The sequence below is a fragment of the Poecilia mexicana genome, unplaced genomic scaffold (assembly GCF_051168715.1).
Source record: "Poecilia mexicana isolate PSO_F unplaced genomic scaffold, ASM5116871v1 scaffold_17, whole genome shotgun sequence".
NCBI lineage: Eukaryota > Metazoa > Chordata > Actinopteri > Cyprinodontiformes > Poeciliidae > Poecilia > Poecilia mexicana.
In genome coordinates, this window is record NW_028263386.1 from 28,430,020 (window position 1) to 28,455,404 (window position 25,385).

At 40.6% G+C, this 25,385-nt stretch overlaps 1 protein-coding gene and 1 pseudogene across 2 annotated transcripts in view; both read left to right on the forward strand.

The window, feature by feature from the left end:
- LOC106908136 (3',5'-cyclic-AMP phosphodiesterase 4C-like) overlaps window positions 1-25,385 on the forward strand; it is a 342,471-nt gene that overhangs the window by 226,870 nt on the left and 90,216 nt on the right. The window lies entirely within an intron of this gene.
- Window positions 18,266-22,537, forward strand: LOC106913403 (uncharacterized; annotated as a pseudogene). Its single transcript, XR_015765828.1, has 4 exons — window positions 18,266-18,395; window positions 19,124-19,372; window positions 20,355-20,620; window positions 20,744-22,537. The product of XR_015765828.1 is annotated as an uncharacterized LOC106913403 (transcript).

Below are 25,385 nucleotides of genomic sequence, written 5' to 3' on the forward strand. Positions count from 1 at the left end.
GCACCAAACTTGACATGAGTGATCCTGGTAGGGTCCCCTACGATCCTATGTTGTCATAGTCTGACGTCATCTAAGCCCCGCCCCCTCAGAACAGGAAGTGCTTTTTTTTTCCATGGAAAGCTGCCTTTCTGGCTCACTGCACCTAATCAACATGATTCTGTGTTGGATGACAGATAACATGTTAGTCTCACTTGCTTTAAAGCGCCAAGAGTCTTCTGTAGAGGGCGTGGCCGTGGGACCGCGGCGAAGCAGAGGTAACGCCGCCGCCATACGTTTGGCTCTAGATTCCACATCGTTCAGCCCAGCTGCACCAAACTCACTAGGATGCATCCTTATCCATCCCCGAACAGGAATCCATAACAGTCGTTGATGGGCGTGGCCTAATTTCTCTACAGCGCCCCCTAGAAATTTTTAAATGATCAGCCCCAAGCCATGCTTTAACCTAGAATTATGAAACTTGGTACACATGTGTATCATGTCAGGACCTAGAAAAAAGTCTCTTGGAGCCATGGTGCAAACCCAACAGGAAGTCGGCCATTTTGGATCAAAATCAGCCATTTCCTCTTTTTCATAGACATCGCATCTGATCTATCTCCTCCTGCAGCTTTTGAGATAGAGACTTCAAACTCAGTCAGCAGAGACTTGAGACATTAAAGATGAAAAGTTATCGTAGGAATTTTTCTATGTCAAAGCATGTGGGCGTGGCTAAGTCCCAAACTTTGACTATTCGCGATGAAACATCAAGATGCAATAACTTCCACATAGAAGGTCACAGCTGCATCAGACTTCCTATATCTGACTACAGACCACCCCTCATCACATTGAGATGGTCAGTTGATGACATCACCTTAACCCCGCCCACTTCCGACAGGAAGTCACCTGTTTTTTCTATTGTATGTCTTACTTTTACTCTCTAAGTCATATGGGTTTCATCCGGTGTAGGCTGACATGACATGATATGATGATGAACTCTCCCATGATGAACTCGACTGACCCGTGGGGGCGTGGCTAAGTCCCAAACTTTGACTATACAGCATGAAACATGAATGTGAAATAACTTCCAAATGCCAGGTCACAGCTGCATCAGACTTTCTATGTCTCATTATAGATAAGCCCTCATCACAGTTATGTGGTCGATTGATGACATCACCCTTGCCCCGCCCACTTCCGACAGGAAGTGACCTGTTTTTTCTACTGTATGTCTTACTTTTTCTCTCTAATTCTTATGGGTTTCATCCTGTCCTGACTGACATAAAATGAAATGATGATGAACTTATTGATGATGAACTCATTGATGATGAACTCTACTGACCCGTGGGGGCGTGGCAAAATGGCTGTCCCTCGTAATATGCATACGTTCGTATCGTATTCACAAACGCATCATCCGATTTGCACCAGACATTGTATGAGTGACACTTGTGAACCTCTAAGGAGCCCAATAGAGTTTAATTGTGATTTGACTCCACTGCGCCCCCTAGGTTAATCAAACAGCTGTATCTCCTCTCTACATGGCCCGATGTGCTCCAGATTTTTGGTTCATCGCCAGGGAGCTCTGCCGAAGCCGTAAAAGCGGATAGCGTGGATGAGGGCGCGCGAGCGTCGGCGGTGGCGGGCGGGTGGCGGTGCTGGTACCCCCGCGGTGGCTATAGGCCGGAGCAGCGCTAGCTGCGAGGGCCGCTTGAGGCTCCGCGGAGCTTTAATTAGGCCCGAGCAGCTATCGCTGCGAGAGCCTATTGAAACTGTACTGTTTATTATTAGGCCCGAGCAGCTATCGCTGCGAGAGCCTATTGAAACTGTACTGTTTATTATTTTTTTTATTCTCCCAAATGAATTGGCTTTTTGGGGGCTTTATCATATTCAAAAACTCACCAAACTTGGCGGGGGCATAGAGCCCGTGTAAAATTTACGTATTTTAAGGGTCCCGGAAAAATCGCTACAGAAACGGCTCAAGGGCGCCACCTAGCAAATTTCAAAAGACCCTTTCCTATTCACTTACTTTATCGTAGAGACTTGAAACTTGGCACACTTGTAGAGCTCCCCAAGACACTCTGAATTTACAATTAATGTCATAGTGCAAGTATCACAGAATGTCGGCCATTTTGGATTGAAGTTCCGATTTTGACCCGATTTTGGCCGTTTACAGGGTTCGCATTTTTTCTAACTTGTCCTAGGGACTTCGATCGATCGGCTTCAAACTCGGTCAGATCGTTCATAAGGCATGGCCGATCCAAAGTTATCAAAGGTTTGCGTTTTCGACCTTCCTGAAGGGGGGTTACCTGGGGTCAAAGTTCACCTAGTCGCCATGAAAAATAAAACGGTTATAACTTTTAAAAAAAAACTCACAGCAGCACCAAACTTTCAGTGATTGATCATCATCGGGTCCCCTACAATACACAATGGTGAAATGATGACATCACTTAGGCCACGCCCCCTGAGAACAGGAAGTGTCATGTTTTACTCTAAACTGTCGCTATCTGACCCCTTTGACCTAATCAACATGAAACTGTGTCCACAGACAGAAAACATGTTGGTGTGTCATGGATTCCAACCCTGTTTCGCTTTGAAGGAGCAGGTGGGCGTGGCGGCGTGGCGAAGTGACCTGTAACGCCGTTTGGCTGTAGATTCCACAATTTTGAGCCCAGCTGCACCAAACTTCACATGAGTGATGCTGGTGGGATGCCTGACGATCCTATATCGTCATAGTCTGACGTCATCTAAGCCCCGCCCCCTCAGAACAGGAAGTGCCTTTTTTTGACTTGTAAAGCTCCATCTATGGCTCTCTCCACCTAATCAAGATGATTCTGTGTTGGATGACAGATAACATGTTGGTCTCACTTGCTTTAAAGCGCCAAGAGTTTTCAGTAGAGGGCGTGGCCGTGGCAGCGCGGCGAAGCAGAGGGAACGCCGCCGACATACGTTTGGCTCTAGATTCCACATGTTTCAGCCCAGCTGCACCAAACTCACTAGGATGCATCCTTATTCATCCCCGAACAGGAATCCATAACAGTCGTCGATAGGCGTGGCCTAATTTATCTACAGCGCCCCCTAGAATTATTTAAATAATCAGCCCCAAGCCATTCTTTAACCTAGAATTATGAAACTTGGTACACATGTGTATAATGTCAGGACCTACAAAAAAGTCTCTTGGAGCCATGGTGCAAACCCAACAGGAAGTCGGCCATTTTGGATCAAAATCCGCCATTTACTGTTTTTCATAGACGTCGGATCTGATCTATCTCCTCCTACAGCTTTCAAGATACAGACTTCAAACTCAGTCAGCAGAGAGTTGAGACATTAAACGTCAGAAGTTATCAGAGGAATTTTTGGGTGTCAAAGCATGTGGGCGTGGCTTAGTCCCAAACTTTGACTATTCACCATTAATCATCAAAGTGACATAACATGCACATACAAGGTCACAGCTGCATCAGACTTTCTATGTCTCATTATAGACCAGTCCTCATCACAGTTAGGTGGTCAATTGATGACATCACCTTAGCCCCGCCCACTTCCGAGAGGAAGTCACCTGTTTTTTCCACTGTATGTCTGACTTTTACACTCTAAAACATGTTGGTGTGTCATGGATTCCAACCCTGGGCAGACTGACATAAAATGAGATGATGATGAAGTCTGTAAATCCCTACTGACCTGGGGGGTGTGGCAAAATGGCTGTCCCTCGCCATATGGATCGTCCCAAACTTTGACTATTCGCCATAAAACATGAATGTCAAATAATTTCAAAATGCCAGGTCACAGCTGCATCAGACTTTCTATGTCTCATTATAGACCTGACCTCATCACAGTTAGGTGGTCGATTGATGACATCACCTTAGCCCCGCCCACTTCCGACAGGAAGTCACCTGTTTTTTCTACTGTATGTCTTACTTTTACACTCTAAAACATGTTGGTGTGTCATGGATTCCAACCCTGGGCAGACTGACATAAAATGAGATGATGATGAAGTCTGTAAATCCCTACTGACCTGGGGGGTGTGGCAAAATGGCTGTCCCTCGCCATATGGATCGTCCCAAACTTTGACTATTCGCCATAAAACATGAATGTCAAATAATTTCCAAATGCCAGGTCACAGCTGCATCAGACTTTCTATGTCTCATTATAGACCAGACCTCATCACAGTTAGGTGGTCGATTGATGACATCACCTTAGCCCCGCCCACTTCCGACAGGAAGTCATCTGTTTTTTCTACTGTATGTCTTACTTTTACACTCTAAAACATATTGGTGTGTCATGGATTCCAACCCTGTGCAGACTGACATAAAATGAGATGAAGATGAACTCTGTCAATGGCATCTGACCCTTGTGGGTGTGGCAAAACTGGCTGTCCCTCGCCATATGCATACGATCGTCTCTTATTCACAAACGCATCATCCAATTTGCACCAGACTTTTTATGAGTGACACTTGTGAACCTCTAAGGAGCCCAATAGAGTTTAATTGCAATTTGACTCCACTGCGCCCCCTAGGTTAATCAAACAGCTGTATCTCCTTGCCACATGGCCCGATCTGCTCCAGATTTTGGGTGCATCGCCAGGGAACGCTGCCGAAGGCATCAAAGCGGATCGCGTGGAGGACGGCGCGCGAGCGTCGGCGGTGGCTGGTGGGAGGCGGTGCTGGAACATACTCGGTGGCTATAGGCTCGAGCGGCGATGGCTGCGAGGGCCGCTTGAGGCTCCGCGGAGCTTTAATTATTATTACGATTCTGCCACCCTTTTTAGGGGGCTTTTTGGGGGCTTTATCATATTCAAAAACTCACCAAACTTGGCGGGGGCATAGAGCCCGGTGAAAAATTTCGTATTTTAAGGTCCCCAGAAAAATCGCACAAGAAACGGCTCAAGGGCGCCACCTAGCAACTTTCAAAAGACCCTTTCCTATTCACTTACTTTATCGTAGAGACTTGAAACTTGGTACACTTGTAGAGCTCCCCAAGACACTCTGAATTTACAATTAATGTCATAGTGCAAGTATCACAGATTGTCGGCCATTTTGGATTAAAGTTCCGATTTTGACCCGATTTTGGGCGTTTGCAGGGTTCGCATTTGATCGAACTTGTCCTAGGGATTTCGACCGATCGGCTTCAAACTCGGTCAGATCGTTCATAAGGCATGGCCGGTCCAAAGTTATCGTAGGTTTGCGTTTTCGGGCTTGCTGAAGGGGTCTTTCCGGGGGTCAAAGGTCACCGATTCGCCATGACACATCAAACTGTTATAACTCTTTGAAAAAAACTCATAGAAGCACCAAACTTTCAGTGATTGATCATCATGGGATGCTCTACAATACCCAACGGTCAAATGATGACGTCACTTAGGCCACGCCCCCTAAGAACAGGAAGTGTCATTTTTTACGCTGAACGGTCGCTATCTGACCCCTTTGACCTAATCGAGGTGAAACTGTGTCCACAGACAGAAAACATGTTGGTGTGTTGAGGATTCCAAGCCAAGCTCATTTGAATCCAGCAGGTGGGCGTGGCGGCGTGGCGAAGTGACCCTAAACGCCGTGTCCTTACGTTTGGCTGTGGATTCCACAATTTTGAGGCCAGCTGCACCAAACTTGACATGACTGATCCTGGTAGGGTCCCCTACGATCCTATGTTGTCATAGTCTGACGTCATCTAAGCCCCGCCCCCTCAAAACAGGAAGTGCTTTTTTTTCCATGGAAAGCTGCCTTTCTGGCTCACTGCACCTAATCAACATGATTCTGTGTTGGATGACAGATAACATGTTAGTCTCACTTGCTTTAAAGCGCCAAGAGTCTTCTGTAGAGGGCGTGGCCGTGGGACCGCGGCGAAGCAGAGGTAACGCCGCCGCCATACGTTTGGCTCTAGATTCCACATCGTTCAGCCCAGCTGCACCAAACTCACTAGGATGCATCCTTATCCATCCCCGAACAGGAATCCATAACAGTCGTTGATGGGCGTGGCCTAATTTCTCTACAGCGCCCCCTAGAAATTTTTAAATGATCAGCCCCAAGCCATGCTTTAACCTAGAATTATGAAACTTGGTACACATGTGTATCATGTCAGGACCTACAAAAAAGTCTCTTGGAGCCATGGTGCAAACCCAACAGGAAGTCGGCCATTTTGGATCAAAATCAGCCATTTCCTCTTTTTCATAGACATCGCATCTGATCTATCTCCTCCTGCAGCTTTTGAGATAGAGACTTCAAACTCAGTCAGCAGAGACTTGAGACATTAAAGATGAAAAGTTATCGTAGGAATTTTTCTATGTCAAAGCATGTGGGCGTGGCTAAGTCCCAAACTTTGACTATTCGCCATGAAACATCAAGATGCAATAACTTCCACATAGAAGGTGACAGCTGCATCAGACTTCCTATATCTGACTACAGACCACCCCTCATCACATTGAGATGGTCAGTTGATGACATCACCTTAACCCCGCCCACTTCCGACAGGAAGTCACCTGTTTTTTCTATTGTATGTCTTACTTTTACTCTCTAAGTCATATGGGTTTCATCCGGTGTAGGCTGACATGACATGATATGATGATGAACTCTCCCATGATGAACTCGACTGACCCGTGGGGGCGTGGCTAAGTCCCAAACTTTGACTATACACCATGAAACATGAATGTGAAATAACTTCCAAATGCCAGGTCAGAGCTTCATCAGACTTTCTATGTCTCATTATAGATAAGCCCTCATCACACTTATGTGGTCGATTGATGACATCACCCTTGCCCCGCCCACTTCCGACAGGAAGTCACCTCTATTTTCTACTGTATGTCTGACTTTTACTCTCTAAGTAATGTTGGTGTGTCATGGATTCCAACCCTGTGCAGGCTGACATAAAATGAGATGATGATGAACTCTGTAAATGCCTACTGCTAAGTTTGGGACTAAGCGTGGCTTAGTCCCAAACTTTGACTATTCACCATGAAACATGAATGTGAAATAACTTCCTAATGCCAGGTCACAGCTGCATCAGACTTTCTATGTCTCATTATAGACCAGTCCTCATCACAGTTAGGTGGTCGATTGATGACATCACCTTAGCCCCGCCCACTTCCGACAGGAAGTCACCTGTTTTTTCTACTGTATGTCTGACTTTTACTCTCTAAGTCATATGGGTTTCATCCTGTGCAGACTGACATAAAATGCCATGAAGATGAACTCTGTCAATGGCATCTGACCCTTGTGGGTGTGGCAAAAATGGCTGTCCCTCGCCATATGCATACGATCGTCTCTTATTGACAAACGCATCATCCCATTTGCTCCAGACTTTTTATGAGTGACACTTGTGAACCTCTAAGGAGCCCAATAGAGTTTAATTGCAATTTGACTCTACTGCGCACCCAGGTTAATCAAACACCTGTGTCTCCTTGCGATATCAGCTGATCTACACCAGATTTTTGTGCATTGACTGGGAGCAATGTCGAACATGACAGGGTGACTATCTTCAGGGCGGGTTTGGCAGCTCCGTGACAGCAAGGCGGTGGCTGGGGGTAGGCGGTGGCTGGGGTGACATGGTGCTGAGGGGAGGCAGTGGCTGGGGGGAGATGGTGCTGAGGGGAGGCGGTGGCTGAGGGGAGGCGGTGCTGGAACATCCGCGGTGGCTAGGCTTGAGCGGCGCTTGGCTGCGAGGGCCGCTTGAGGCTCCGCGGAGCTTTAATTATAGTTCTTGTGCCAAAAGAATTGGCTTTTTGGGGGCTTTCTCATATTCAAAAACTCACCAAACTTGGCGGGGGCATAGAGCCCGGTGAAAAATTTTGTATTTTATGGTCCTTCCTAAAATCGCAAAAGAAACGGCTCAAGGGCGCCACCTAGCAACTTTCAAAAGACCCTTTCCTATTCACTTACTTTATCGTAGAGACTTGAAATTTGGTACACTTGTAGAGCTCCCCAAAACACTCTGAATTTACAATTAATGTCATAGTGCAAGTATCACAGATTGTCGGCCATTTTGGATTGAAGTTCCGATTTTGACCCGATTTTGGCCGTTTACAGGGTTCGCATTTGATCGAACTTGTCCTAGGGATTTCGATCAATCGGCTTCAAACTCGGTCAGATCGTTCATAAGGCATGGCCGATCGAAAGTTATCGTAGGTTTGCGTTTTCGGGCTTGCTGAAGGGGTCTTTCCGGGGGTCAAAGGTCACCGATTCGCCATGAAACATCAAACTGTTATAACTCTTTGAAAAAAACTCATAGAAGCACCAAACTTTCAGTGATTGATCATCATGGGATGCTCTACAATACCCAACGGTCAAATGATGACGTCACTTAGGCCACGCCCCCTGAGAACAGGAAGTGTCATTTTTTACGCTGAACGGTCGCTATCTGACCCCTTTGACCTAATCGAGGTGAAACTGTGTCCACAGACAGAAAACATGTTGGTGTGTTGAGGATTCCAAGCCAAGCTCATTTGAATCCAGCAGGTGGGCGTGGCGGCGTGGCGAAGTGACCCTAAACGCCGTGTCCTTACGTTTGGCTGTGGATTCCACAATTTTGAGGCCAGCTGCACCAAACTTGACATGAGTGATCCTGGTAGGGTCCCCTACGATCCTATGTTGTCATAGTCTGACGTCATCTAAGCCCCGCCCCCTCAGAACAGGAAGTGCTTTTTTTTCCATGGAAAGCTGCCTTTCTGGCTCACTGCACCTAATCAACATGATTCTGTGTTGGATGACAGATAACATGTTAGTCTCACTTGCTTTAAAGCGCCAAGAGTCTTCTGTAGAGGGCGTGGCCGTGGGACCGCGGCGAAGCAGAGGTAACGCCGCCGCCATACGTTTGGCTCTAGATTCCACATCGTTCAGCCCAGCTACACCAAACTCACTAGGATGCATCCTTATCCATCCCCGAACAGGAATCCATAACAGTCGTTGATGGGCGTGGCCTAATTTCTCTACAGCGCCCCCTAGAAATTTTTAAATGATCAGCCCCAAGCCATGCTTTAACCTAGAATTATGAAACTTGGTACACATGTGTATCATGTCAGGACCTACAAAAAAGTCTCTTGGAGCCATGGTGCAAACCCAACAGGAAGTCGGCCATTTTGGATCAAAATCAGCCATTTCCTCTTTTTCATAGACATCGCATCTGATCTATCTCCTCCTGCAGCTTTTGAGATAGAGACTTCAAACTCAGTCAGCAGAGACTTGAGACATTAAAGATGAAAAGTTATTGTAGGAATTTTTCTATGTCAAAGCATGTGGGCGTGGCTAAGTCCCAAACTTTGACTATTCGCCATGAAACATCAAGATGCAATAACTTCCACATAGAAGGTCACAGCTGCATCAGACTTCCTATATCTGACTACAGACCACCCCTCATCACATTGAGATGGTCAGTTGATGACATCACCTTAACCCCGCCCACTTCCGACAGGAAGTCACCTGTTTTTTCTATTGTATGTCTTACTTTTACTCTCTAAGTCATATGGGTTTCATCCGGTGTAGGCTGACATGACATGATATGATGATGAACTCTCCCATGATGAACTCGACTGACCCGTGGGGGCGTGGCTAAGTCCCAAACTTTGACTATACAGCATGAAACATGAATGTGAAATAACTTCCAAATGCCAGGTCACAGCTGCATCAGACTTTCTATGTCTCATTATAGACCAGCCTTCATCATAGTTAGGTGGTCGATTGATGACATCACCCTAGCCCCGCCCACTTCCGACAGGAAGTAACCTCTTTCTTCAATTGTATGTCTTACTTTTACTCTCTAATTCTTATGGGTTTCATCCTGTGCAGGCTGACATGAAATGACATGATGATGAACTCTCCCATGATGAACTCTACTGACCCGTGGGGGCGTGGCTAAGTCCCAAACTTTGACTATACACCATGAAACATGAATGTGAAATAACTTCCAAATGCCAGGTCACAGCTGCATCAGACTTTCTGTGTCTCATTATAGATCAGCAATCATCACAGTTAGGTGGTCGATTGATGACGTCACCTTAGCCCCGCCACTTCCGACAGGAAGTCACCTGTTTTTTCTACTGTATGTCTTACTTTTTCTCTCTAATTCTTATGGGTTTCATCCTGTGCTGACTGCCATGAAATTAAATGATGATGAACTCTGCCGTGATGAACTCTACTGACCCGTGGGGGCGTGGCTAAGTCCCAAACTTTGACTATACACCATGAAACATGAATGTGAAATAACTTCCAAATGCCAGGTCAGAGCTGCATCAGACTTTCTATGTCTCATTATAGATAAGCCCTCATCACAGTTAGGTGGTCGATTGATGACGTCACCTTTGCCCCGCCCACTTCCGAAAGGAAGTAACATGTTTTTTCAAATGTATGTCTTACAGTCTAATTCATATGGGTTTAATCCTGTGCAGACTGACATAAAATGAAATGATGATGAACTTATTGATGATGAACTCATTGATGATGAACTCTACTGACCCGTGGGGGCGTGGCAAAATGGCTGTCCCTCGTAATATGCATACGTTCGTCTCGTATTCACAAACGCATCATCCGATTTGCACCAGACATTGTATGAGTGACACTTGTGAACCTCTAAGGAGCCCAATAGAGTTTAATTGTGATTTGACTCCACTGCGCCCCCTAGGTTAATCAAACAGCTGTATCTCCTCTCTACATGGCCCGATGTGCTCCAGATTTTTGGTTCATCGCCAGGGAGCTCTGCCGAAGCCGTAAAAGCGGATAGCGTGGATGAGGGCGCGCGAGCGTCGGCGGTGGCGGGCGGGTGGCGGTGCTGGTACCCCCGCGGTGGCTATAGGCCGGAGCAGCGCTAGCTGCGAGGGCCGCTTGAGGCTCCGCGGAGCTTTAATTATTATTGTTTTTCTTCTTTAGATATTAGGTTGGCTAAAAATGATTCCAAATAATGTACAGGAACGACATGGTGCTGTTACATGTCAATCATCTGGGGGGGCCAATCAGATGACGGGGGGGGGGACACTGGCTCCCCCTCTGAACGGTGTCATGTAGCTCCTTCAATGGACCTTACCACAGGGGCCGCGTTTCATTGGCTAATGCCCATTTTACGTCACAGCGCAGCTACCATGTGCGTGACCGTCTCACAAATACAAGCTACAGTAGTAAACACATGCTAATGTACATTGTGGACTAGCAGACCAGCAGAAAGTTTTTGCGTCAGGACTCGAAAAAGAATGGTTCTCCACTGTCAGTGGGGTATCTGTACACAGCAAATCCAGGAGGCCCAGATTAACACTGTCAAATTTGATTTCAACACTTTTAAAGTGTCCATATGGGTCCACACCAGAAAGTGTTAATTTAACTCTTTTTGGAGAGTTGGTACCTTAACTCTAATAAAGTGTCAAATATCAAATCTGCTGGAGTTAATCATTTAACACTTACTAACATTAATTCAGTGTTAGATCTTATTAACTCTCACAGAGTACTTCTTTAACTTCTTAAGAGTTATTTGTAATTAATATTAAATAGGTACTTTATTGTGTTGAACTTTTAAAAAATTCTTTGGAAAATAAACATTTAATAAAGAGGCAATGATTTTCTCAAATGCATTTATTTCAAAACGTGCACCATAATTACCAAACATATTACAACGTGGAATAATGTGCATGTTTCACATGTCGCTTTCCTTCACATATTGCTTTTTAAAAGGTCTGACATATCAGCTGTGCAATACAAAATGCAGTATGCTTAATATACATTTTTCTTCAATACAATATGCATGAAATTGTTTAAAGTACACGGTGGAGAAAGTAAAGCCTGTATCAATGCATGCAGTTCATGTAATATTTGATAAAGTATATTTTCTTTTAACAGGTAGATTGCCAGATATGCACAGTACATAACAGACCAACCTGATATTCAGATCCATCATTTCTTATCCAGTTTATGTTTCTGTTGATAAGAGACAGTTCCTCTCTGCACTCCACCAGAGAGATGTCCAGTCACTAACAGATTGTCTTCAGGTTGTTGGGCTGTTCGTCTCTGAGTACGACAAACCGTGTCGGACTCTGAATCATAACAAACAAAAAACAGAACAATAAGGAATTTTTACTACAACTATAACGACAAGCCTCCATTACAGAAATGTGGAGTTTCACAGATATTAACACTTACATAATCATTTTTGGAGCTTGAATCTTCGAAGAATCCATGGAGGGATCAGGAGGGGGAGGTTAGGCTGAGACTGGCGATTCATCCTCAACCAAACTTGTTCTAATATATACAAAAAGGCAATAAAAGGATTAAAACATGCTGCAAAACGTAGATAAGAAGACAACAGCGGGAATAATGCTCTCAACGTGAAAAAGCTTTTTACATTTTTTCAAAGGAAAAAAATCGATCAGAAAGGTTGATAAATCTGATCAATATGCATGTAAACGTTCAACATCATGAAAAAACATACTCCAGATTATTACGGATCTGCTCAATTTAGCCAATAATTTGACTGAATCTTCATCGGCTCGATATTTTTCCAACACTCTGCTAACATTCGGCATGCTAAGCTAAATATGCTAACACCGAGCCGTGTGGCGAACGTGACGTCTATCATACAGGTTGAGCTCAACTCAAAATAATAGTTATAAACCATCTCGGAAAAAAAGTAACTTACCAAGCGCAGTAAATAACTCAGACATGTGGAAAGTAAATAGTCCTGAAATGACTTGGCTTCTGTCGCTTCGCTTCGGTTGGAATCTGTGATTCTGGGGCGGAGGCAGTGAATTAACTCCTTCAGTGTTAGAGCCCCTGGTGGAGTTCAGAGTTCAGAAGTCAAGAGTTATTGATTCCATTTTAACACCTCTAGATTTGATACGGAAACATTTTGTTTTAACACTGGATTTTAACTACTAATAATATACTGTACACCCCAGACTTACATAAAGAGAAAGTGACTCTATCAGTGTAAAATTTACTCTGCTTTTGCACGAAGTCTACCAACAGCAAAACATTTAACACTTTTGAATTTGCTTTGTACAGGCGATGTCAGGTATCCTGATCGTATTTGTGGAACTAAAATTCACAGATTTCCAAAATCTGAAACGGAATGCCTTGCTTGGATCAAAGCTTGAGCACGACCGCCGTATGTATAAACCAGTGACGTGCGGTGAGGTTCATTGGTGGTAAGGCACTGACTTATGACTTAGACACCATGTCCAATAACATTATTGGACCTACGGAAATTTCGCGCATGCATACAACGCTGGGGGGCAAAAAGACTAATCTTTTACATGTCATCCATAGCCGCGTTAACTCAGCGAAACTTAGAAATGTAGGTATTAATTTCGTGCTATGATCCACAGCAAAGTGATCTGTGTTCGCCAAGCTACGCAGACTCGTTCCCATAGCAACTGACAACAATACCATTTCATGTTTTAGGATATAACACCAAAAAGCATTCAAGAATTTTGCACACAGAACTGAACATTTAGTCTGTTGTTGTAGTACGTTTTAGGCTTAATGTTTTATTAATAAATAATTGTGGTAGATTAGCTACCGCTTCTACTTTACTGATTTAAACATAAACTGTAGCCCACAAAACGCACATTTCATTAAAAAAAACTAAACAAAAACATGTTATTGCTGTCTTACCTTTATGTATCAATGAAATTCATGCACGCTAATTCTGCACAAAAATATCCGTTCATCCAAAGCCAAGTCTATCCTCGGCATGTCTTTTCTACCTCGTTTGAGAATCATAAAACTCCGGTGTTGGTCTTCCTTTAGTTATTATCTCCTGCTTCAAATAAAAATCCACTTTAGAAAACTGTTTTACTGTAGAAATGTAGTCTTTCATGTTGACGTCGGAAGAGAGAAGAAAACAAATATATTGCTGTACTTTACTTATTTACTATATGGCTAACTCGCTAGCTTACTGTGTCTTACTCTGCAGTTGTGGAGTCACAATATCTGGGATCATGAGCGCCCCCTGCCATGAGGCAAATAACTGCCTGCCTCACCTTGAGTCTGTTCTCTGCCGTTTCTGATCGCTCCTCCGCACACAAAACACGATACACACACAATTTGTGACAAAAAAACAAAAAAAAAAACACTGTACATTATATACATAAGCTAAATTATGGAAAATCAGTCCATATATTAAATGTTTTTTTAGCCATTTCATTGCCGGCGTACAAACAGGACCAACATGCTCCCCTATGGGAGCATGTTGGTCAACGGTCAATGGCAGCCAGTGCAGTTGCGCAATCCCAGGTGCGCAATCCCAGGTGAGGCTCAGCTCACTGTTGCCTCACCGGCTTCGCTTATGAGCATTTGAATGGGAAAATGCGAAAATCTAGCGATTTTGAAGAAAAAACTAATCAGAATTGGCTAAGACAAGTAAAAAGTAGATACTTAGTACAAACCACAGGGTGAAATAGCAATATAAATGACCCCTGACCGCACGTCACTGGTATAAACATACATATATATATATATATAAATATGTATATGTTTTTCAGCCGACGAGTTCTAGCTTCAGAGTGATTCAGCAGCTGAGACTGAGTCCAAAATACGATGCGAGATTCATCCGTGCTGCAGTGAATCCGTCTCTCTTTAAATATATTTCCCACTTCTTCCTCACATCGAAGAAGTTTTGTTATGAAACCTTCAAAACAAAAACGGGAGATTTGGGATGTATCTTACTTTCGACAGAGTGAAATAATTACATATAAATAATAGTCTTTACCACCTCTGTAAACTTTGCTGGTGAATGTAACATAATATACGTTTTATAATATGTTTTGTTTTGAAAGTTTCCTAAAGACACGATGTGAGGAAGAAGAGGGAGATATCTATAAAGAGAGACGGATTCACTGCAGCACGGATGAATCTCACATCGGATTTTGGACTCGTCGGCTGAAAAACATATATATATGCAGGGCCGTGCAGAGACCAATAAAAGGGCAGTGCTCAAAAAAAAAAAAAAGGGCACATCTTACCGCATTCTAGGACAGAATATTAACAAAGCCTCTCAGCTTTCAGAGTTTAATAAACAATGATAAATTGTGAAATATACAATCAAAGCTAAGGTAAATCTCTATACAGAGCATACAACTATGCATATGTAAGCTATTTTATTAGTAATTTCTTTCTGCAGGTCTATTTTGTTATAAGAAAGTATTGCAATATTCAAACCCGCAATTTAGCAAGATACGCAAATCAGAGCTGGCGTTTTAGCTCTGATTTACATATTTTGTCTTTACAGAATTACACTATTACAAATGTAAACAAGGGCCCGATGCAACCTTTTAGTGGACTGTAATCTATAAAAAAAGAGCTGCCTGTTTGCTGCAGTGGAGATGAAGATGGTCCATTCAGGAAAGCAGAGCTGCATCAAACTTTAAGGTGGAACTGCAGAAAAAAAGAAAAAAACAAAAGCAAAAATTGAATGTCACTATGGGAAAAGCCTACTGAGTTTTGCTTAAAACTTTTTTAAACATTTTAATCACACATTTGTCTCATGAAGGGAATTTTTTTTTGCAAAACAAACTTATTTGTGCATGTCAGAAATCTTTTCTTGATATTCTAAGTTTTTGTTTGACTCAAAGTTTTGCTTGTGATTCTCACATGACGTCATGAGCAGGACCTAAAATCACAACAAAAGATTTCTGATGTGTGCAAATAAAAGTTTATGTTTGGCAAATAACTTTTTAAGTTCACAAGACAAAAATTATTTATTTAATTTTAAAAAAGTTTTTTAAACAAAACAATTTGTTTTTTTTAAAAAGAAATCATTACAATTCCAAAAGTTTTGATTACAATTTTATTTACTTAAGTGAGGTTAGTTTATTTTTCCCATTGAATAATTGAGGAAAAAAATTAACTACATACTCTGCGAACCAGACCCTAAACTTAAAGTCTGGGTTGAGTTTTTTCCCCTTCATTAATGACATACACTTTATCTATCATGGTAATTCAGGGTGAGTTATTTTTAATTCTAAATGAATATCCTTGTTGGACTTTTATTTAAGTGCTATTCTCCTTCAAGATACATTTACTTAACGCCAGAATAAATGCAATGTACATTATGGAGCAAAGGAAATTAGAAGATCCGACATTTATCCATTATGGAAATGATAAGTTTTGGAGGGGCGATGTGCCTCGTACACAGGGAAGAAGCTTTTCAGTTATCTAGCTTTGCTAGCAAAGTCGTTAGCTAGCAGCTAGCTAATGGCACAACAACAGCCTATTGTCTGTATGATAAAAATACTGAATCGATAGATAAGAGCAGTTTTTCCTCACCTGGCTGTCTCCTCCCCTCAGTAGTTCTTCAGAGAAAAGCAGACGCAGAGACCTGTCGGTGTCTGTTGTATTTCATTACCTCTCTGCTTAAACCGCTACTCCGTGCTGAAGCAGAAACGATACTACGACGTTTTCCGTCATCTGACAAGAAGCAGGTCTACTCCACTTTATTCACCAAAAACGTTTATATATATATATATATATATATATATATATATATATATATATATATATATATATATATATATATATATATATTATTCACTATTTATCATTATTTATTTGTGCCATTATTAATCTTTATTTATTAGTGTTTGTATAGTTATATTAATATATATTGATATTACTAAATAATTTATTAAATAAATTATGAACGGCTGTGTGCATTGTAATGTGCTCATCATACATCAATATCAGAATATTAAATCCTATTATATTGTTATAGCCACTAAGCATATTTAAATATGATGAACTATGTATTAAAAACATACTTAAAAAATACAACTGTTTAGAAATGTTGCTTTGATAGATGTTTGAATATGGTTTCCAGTAACAAAAAAGTGTGTTGTGATCGATTAAATGCGCTGATACATCATTGTGCCTGCTAAACACATAACGCTGAGTGGAGTGGTGTACCGCTCCAAGATGGCCGCCCTAAATCTCGTCAGCGACAATAGGCGAGAGCGGTCCATGAGGCGTCTATCCTTATATTATGTCTATGGGAGGGACGACCGCTCCAAGATGGCCGCCATATTTCCTGCGCCGGAGCAGCCAATGCGGGGTCTACTCTTATATTATGTCTATGGACGCAACTATGGTACGGACCGACGCTGTTCTCACTGTTGCCTAGAGACGGACACTACGCAGCCTCAGTCAGCTGCTCTCTGGCAGAGTACAGTATGAGGTAAGTACGCATGTGTGGTATTTCTTTTGCTACTTTGAACTGATTTGTATTTTATATTTTTATTATAATTCCAGTTGTTACGGAACATCTGTGTCAATGACGTGCGGTGAGGTTCATGACTGGTGAGGCACTGACTTAATCAAAATCATAATATCCCCTGCATGTTATTGTTTACCTACAGAAATACAGAGTGAAAATAGCAATATAAATGATCTTATTATCATATTATTCTTCCATGATGACAGCTGAAGTTCTGCCTCCCCTGACCACACGTCGCTGATCTGTTGTGTTCAAATGTACAAATATTGAATTTTACTAGTAAAACATATTATGTTAAGCCTTTAATCCACTTAAGAAGTTTAGAATTGTGAGATATATTCATATTCATCTACAATTGGCTCGCGATTTGTTCAGGGTGTACCCTGCTTCTGGCCTGTTGACCTTTGGAGATAGGTCCCCTCACCCATCATGACCCAACTACGATAAGTGCTAATATATGGATTCATTCAAATATATTGAGGTGTAGATGGCATCAGAAAAGTATTTACGAATTTGTTGATGTCCACCATTAACATACTTCCACGTGACTGTTATAGTAACTCCTCTTCAAAATGTGTAATACATTTGTGTCCGAAATTTGGTCTTACAATTCCGTCCGTGTGGAGAACCTCACTTTTGGTTGCGTTTTATTTTTTTCTTGTAGAGTATCTGAATTGCAACACTGAAGAAGATGAGCTGGATGGAGTTGTGTGAGAGATTCTAAGTTATCACCCTAATACAGGATACAAGATGATATTGGGCTACTTGAATGCCAGAGGTATTCATATCCAAAGTAAGTCAACAGATGAGCCTATGGCTGCTTATATTAACACCAATTGCAGTTGTATATATCATTCAATTGATAACAAATAGCAGTTTACCACTTATATGCAATGTAAAAAGATCACAAAGAGAATTAAATGTCATACCGTTGAAAGTAAATTAAATGTTTTAATATATTGCAGTTGCAATATTGTAATCTTATTTTAACTCTCATTAGTACACCATGGACTCATTGACATGTGAGTGTTTTAAGTGTATATTTAATGTTTGAAATTTTCTATTTCATTATGTTCATCACCTCCAAATCAAACATGTTTTAATTATGAATTACTTAATTTTTCAAAGAAGAAGAGTGCAAGAAGCAATGTACCGAGTTGACCAGCAAGGAATTTTGATACGCACTTTCCAGCTTCGCACTGATACTCTGTTCCAGCTCCAAACAGCTTGTGGCACATAGATGGAATCCATAAACTTGTACGGTCAGAATTGTTTGATAAAAGAAAAGCAACACTTAAGATATTTCCTGAACAAATAGAAATAACTAGACCAGTAAAATAAATAGACCAGATAAATGCTTGAGTGTTTGATTAGTATCTCCCAGATACTAATCAAACAAGTTAAATCGTCCTAAATTAAGCATAAAAAATGTTCCCTCTTATTCAGTGAGCATCTATTTTGAAATGGTTTTGATAACTTAATTTAAATCATTCTGTTTCTTACGGGTCACACCTATTACAAAGCCTATAAACCTATTAAGAAAAATACATTTGTTTCATGTTTGTAAATGTTCTGTAGCTGCTTTATTATATTCACATAATGAAAAATATGTAGGTTAATTGTGAACATTAAAGGAAAAATTGATTCATAGAAATTGTTTGGTGGTCCCATATTAATGTAATGTTTAAAAATGAGGAATTAAGTTGACATTACAAATACATGTACTCTTTAAAAGTAGCTTATCCATTTTTATAGTGAATAAGGGAGACCAACAAAGACAATGACATTAAAGTTTTTTAACTTATCTTTGCCTAAGTGAGAAATGTACTCTTAATGGAACTACTGTGTTTTAACGTAAACATTTACTCTGCTGAATAAGAGCACTGCGGTTATGATTTTCCTTCTCTGTGAATTCCAGGCCTGCATTCAACAAACAAAAGAAAGTTTCTGCTATCAGTGCTAATCAAAAATGTTTTTGTTGTCTATATAGATGCCAAATTGTTGTTCACGGGGGCATTGACGGCTTTAGCCGCCTCATTGCTTACCTGACTGCTGCCACAAACAATCGTGCTACAACAGTTCTTGACAGCTTTCTTGAAGCTGTGAATACATATGGAGTGCCAGCTCGTGTTCGTTCAGACAAAGGAGGGGAGAATGTACTAGTGGCACACTTCATGGTCTCAACCAGAGGCCAAAACAGAAATTATCACATAACAGGAAGAAGCGCACATAACCAAAGGTATTTAAATTAAAGTCTTGATGTATTCTCCATTCTCCATGTTTTCATACTGACTACTTCCATGGAAGTTGCTACATTTCTCAAAATAGTATGACAAGTAACCGTCGTGAAATCCTGGGGTCAGTAGAAAGGTGTGCATCTCACAATTATGAACTCATTGTCCACAGAGCAATGACTGGAGAACAGGGTGGTGTTGTTACACTAGCTGTTGTTAATGTAAATATAAACACCACTTCCCCTGGATTTACCAGTATGGATTTACAGCTCTAAAAGTTGTTAGCCCCTTCAGGCTGATGTCATGATCAGGGACAGATTAGTTTAGCCATGTCTCACAGAAAATGAGAATGCAGCAGTTTCTGGTTTCCCTTTTTGTGGTTAAATCCAGCTACACTTAGTCCAACTTGATTCAAGGGATCATTCGGAAAGGGTTAGCTTTTAGCTTAGCTGCAAGTCCACCACGACACACTTGCTTTTGTTTTCTCTCACGTCTTCTCCGGTGTCTCCATGTCTCCATGGGCCTGGGCTGTTGGAAGATTCTGCTGCTGTGTAGTTAGCTTGATTCAACTGATCTATAACTGACGTAGCAGTCCAAGGCTTTGTAAAGTTGTCCGTGTCTTCTTATTTATGAAGTCAGAGATGACTGAATTAGCTCAATATTAATTAACATAGTCTGACGGTCATAGACTGTTCTTACAGTGTTTCTCTGAGCTATTGTAGAAGAAGATATTTAATTAAGCAATAAATTTGTTGTATTACCGGGAGCTGAAGCAACCGCAGCCATATAGAGTGCCGCCATGGCAACAAACTTAACTTTAAATCATCAATTTCTTCACATTTATAATGACTAAAACACAGTTACATAAAATGACTAACATTGATTGACACATTGAAATGATTATTTTAAGTTGTTGGTGTTTATATAAGTGTATTATGACAGCCTTGTTTTACTCCTTTTTCACACTAAAATGTCTTTTCAATCCAGTATTGAGAGCTTATGGAGAGATGTATTTGGGGTAGTGTTGGATCTGTTTTATACAACTTTCTGCTACCTGGAGACCGAGGGCCTCCTGCAAACAGACAACGAGGTGCACTTATACGCATTACACTGGACCTTTTCTACCTCAAATCAACAGACATCTTCAATTTTTCATGGACGGCTGGAACAGCCACGGACTACGCACAGAACGGAACCAGTCACCACTACTGTTGTGGTCTCAAAACCAACGTGAAGGTCACGACCCCACACAGGTTTGTTTAATTTATGCCATTTTACAAAGTGCAATTATGAATTTGCTTTTGTGGTTTAAAAACAACACTAGTGTGTGTAATCTGGATGTTTTTTTATATAATCTTTTCTTAAATCTTTGACAGGTTGACAACCAGTATGGTGTTGATGGGGAGAGCCAATATGGTCGCCATCATGATGGCGTGACTGTGCCAGAGGTAGAACTTCCAAGCCCTTTGACTCGGGTGGAAATTGAAACACTACCAGATACAACGTCCTTGTTTTCTAATGTGATAAATGTTTATTGTCAGACAGTTGATATTCTCACTGGAATTTTTGGAAATATGTAAATTGAAGATACAAAAGAGATTTCCTTCATAATTTGGTGCAACTTTGTTTCTTTGATACATACAAATCCTTTTTTGGTGGGTGTAATTTATTATCAAAATGTGTGTGCCGCCTTTTTTGCTGAAAGGTTCTGAAATTTACATCGTTATAACAGAGCCAACTTGCTATTTATTACATAATATTACACAGTGGTATTCAAGTTATATTCTATATTGGCAAGGACAATAAATTAGATGTAAACATGTTCTTTTAATTAACAATATTCAGTGTTTAAATGTGCTAGCTACATGTTTATGTAATAAAATCACCATTATGAAACCACTGTAGTTTTCATTACAAATTCAACCATATCAGCTTTAACATTTTGTATGCGAGCCATTTCTAGCTACGAAATCAATTACTATGATGGTCTAATATTTCTTAAAAGTTTCAGTGATACAGCTAATGAACGTGTTAACTGGGTAAAGCAAGTACAAGCTTCAAAATATGTTCTACATTTACATGAAACAGTTATATTTGAAACAAGAAAGCAAAGTTCTATCAAACTCAAGTAATTAACAAGTGCACTAGACACTATTTCATAACAATTACAAAACATTTGAAGGTCGTAACTGAAAAAAATTACATGGTGCATTTATAAGTCCTTAAATTTGTAATACGTTGAAATGGCCCGGTTCAAATTAGGCCAAAACCTGAGTAGCTTGAAGACATGCTGGCCATAAGGTGTTGGTGGAAGTCTGCATAGTTTTTGTGATTTTTGGACAACTTTAACGTCAGGAAGCAAGTGGATGAGTGCGGGAGATTAGTCAACAACTTCAACCTCCAGATTGGAGCCGGTCCAAAAAGTTTGTAGATTCCTTAGTATGTCTGATGTCCCTTTAAGGCACACAAATTAACAAATTATGTTAAGAGTTAATGTTATCAATACATTAGCAAAAAAAAAAAAAAAAAAATTCATCATTCAGTTTTGAAAGGCACACTCAGAATGTATTTTTTTTTAAAAATTGCTTACCACTTTCTATGAATCTGCGGAGGAAACTCATGATCAGACAGTGATCTTCCAAAGAGACTATGTCCTCATCATTATGCCAGTTGATGTTATCGGTTATCATTTGCCCCAAAAAATGAAATGCAAAAACATTTTTTTTTTAAATGTAGGTCAGTGAAGAAATGAAAAAGAACCGTTTAAAGGTAGGACTAAAGATGTGTTTAGCTTGTGTTTAGTGTCCGAATGTGCAAAAATACATTAAATACAAGAGTAAACATTTTCATGCACTGGTATGTACTGTGCTGTAATCTTAAAAAAAAGGCTCCAAAATGGAATAAAAATGAGTGTGCCTCATTTCTCAAGTCTAGTAGAACAATTTCACACTGATTCCAAGTTATTCTGTCACAAGACTTGAAAGCTATTGAAGGAAAAACATTTGTAAAATATAAAAATATCTTAAAAATATAAAAAGGAGTCAAAACAAATAAGAATGAGTGTGTCTCATCTATACAGACTAGCAGAATAATTTCACACTGATTTGGAGTCAATAGCTCATGTGACTTGGAAGCCTTTGAAGAAAATTACTAAATTCTGACAAAACAAATTTGCTAAAAAATATATATATAAAGGGTTAAAAGGGAATAGGGATGAGCGTGCATCATCTATACAGAACAATTTCACACTGATTTTGTGAAAATCGGTGTGAAATTGATTTCATGCTGGTCCAAGTCGTGGTCATTGGGAACCACGACTTTGACATCTAATCATCAAATAGGATGACATATTTCATATGTCTCTCATAAGGTATACGAGTCATGGTTTCTTACATTTTGACAAAATTATGAAATCAACAGTTGCAACTATGTTATTCACCAATATGAATTTGCTTAGTCCTCTCTTGCATCTTGATAGAAACAAAACTGTTTAGGTTTAACTCAAGGAAGAATACTTAAAAACATTGCAATTTTCTCATCTTTAATTAAAGCCATGTTTATAAAAACCGGGTAAGACAAAAAAGGCGCTGCGATCATTTTGTGATTCCTGCTCATCCCGCATTGTAAGAGCCTGGTTTAGTGGACAGACTCACCGCGGAGTAACGGCGCCTGCAGGAGCGTCGCTAACGTTAACGGGTAACAGGCGATGTCCAAACCAGTCATGTATATCTATGAAGAAATCCTACAACCGCTAAAATCTGACACCGCTCCGGTTTTTTTTTTGTTTGTTTGTTTTGATTTTGTTTCACTTTTTGTGAAGAAGAAAGTTGCGCTGCTCTTCCTCAGAGATTTTGTGTCGATTCCTTCAGTAATTCTTGGTGCAGCGCCACCACAGGCGACTAAAAAAAACACATACGTAAGCTGTCGTCTTACATTAAAACTAGAACAAACACAAGGAGGGAAACAAAAGAACACTTACTCCAATTGCGCGTTGGCCTGGCTCTGGGGCTTTGTGTCGGAGGAGTTGAACCGGTGGTTGCTAATGAAATGACAATATGATTAACCTCTTCCACAAAATTACAGAAGTATAGTTAACCAAAAACTTGCCGCGTTCCAACTCATCCAACCTATTCGCAGCCTCCCTTAACAATTCAGAAACTGAGTGTCGTTGTGATTCCTCCATAACTTCAGGACTGTTGAACTGAGACCGAAAGCGCCAAGTAGGAAGGCATACACAATCGATCTGCACACGGATCGTTCTCTTTCCTGTTTATTGACCAATAGTAGAAGAGCTGGACGGCAGCCCTCCTCATTAACATAATGATGCAGGAGAAATACAGCGAGCAAATTAAACAGCAAATAATACAGCAAAAAATACAACAAACGGAAAAACAGCGAGCAGAAATACAGCGAGCAGAAAAGGGAGAAGCAAAACAGGCAAAGCAAAATATCTATTTTTCTTGACGGAAACTCATGTCAGGGGAAATGAGAAAGAAAATATATATTTATGCTTTTATTTCTTATCAAAAATATATGTTTATTCTTTTATTTATATATTTATTCTTTTATTTATTATTATGTAGGATATATATTTATTTTTTATTTACATATTTCTACTTTTATTTACATATTTATTATTTTATTTATTATTATGTCACTTTTAGTCCTCCATAGAATACAGACAATTAAAAAGAAAAAAAAGGAGAGGAGAGGAACACAGCAGACCCTGATATGGTAACATTTTGCTATGATTAAGTTTTTTTTTGTGATTTTAGTAGACTATCTTGGTTTGATTCTTGGTTTGATTATTTGCTTATTTAATGTATAATAATATCACCCAAAATAATACAGATGATCATTTAAAGAACAAATCATTATTATCATTATTATTAATGCACCAGACCCAGATCTGCAGCCATGGGCGGTTCTAGGTGGGGGTTAACGGGGTACCAAAGAAGTTATACTAAATAAATGTCCTATGTTAATACTCAGTGGTGGATCACTTTTTTTTTTAACCTTCACAATTTTACTTTAACAACGAATTAAAAATTATAGTGCTGCACTTTTAGCTGCTGTATGGAGATAGGAACACACTTTCCATCTACCAGGGATCTGCAACCTGGATCTCTGGAGACGCAAGTGGGTCTTTGGCTCACTTATATCAACTGATGAAATATTGCTCTGTTTTTGTTTTGTTTTGTTTTTTTCATTCTTTTTCCAAGTGTTGCCATGTAAAAACACTGACTATCCTGGCCCCTGTGGTAAATCTGGTCTAGAACCAGTCTCCAAACCTAACTGCTTATTTATATAAATATTTTGGTAATACTCTGTAAAATATCAGAATGTTCACATAAATTTTATACTTTTAGTTGTTTGAGGACACATTTTGAATATTAAATCAGGTGTTATGATCAGTTACTCAGTGGTTTACCAAATACTTTTTACACTTGCTTAATTAAACATATTTAAAGTATACTACTCTGATTGGAGCACAGTTTTGGGGTACTCTAACTCAGTGGTCCCCAACCTTTTTATTACCACGGACCGGTCAAGACTTGGAAAATTGTGCTGCGGCCCGGGGGTGGGGGCGGGGGGGTGCAGAGGGAGTGAATCGTCAGATAAGGCTTCTGCATGTTGGTGTTCCAGCTAAATCCTGAATATACCCAATTTGGGTTGTCTTGGCCTTTTTATCACAGCCTGTGGGGTTTACCCTGACTGGGAACGAGAATACAACCTGCTGAATGTGACAGGTAGCCAATCAGAAAGCGCGGTGACGTAAGAACAGAGGGGAATCCCAAACAGCTGACATATCACGCAACTGTGAGTCTGGTGGATATCGGAGATGATATGTGGAAATGTTTCTTATTATATGTAAAGGTCGTTATTATATATGTTCATGTTTATTCAGTTAAAAATGTTAATTATGAAAAAACATTCACCTCCAAATCATAGTGCAGCAAATAGAGCGGCTGCTCCCGCTGTCTTTTATCCACCGCCTTTTCTTTTTGTTACGTCTTT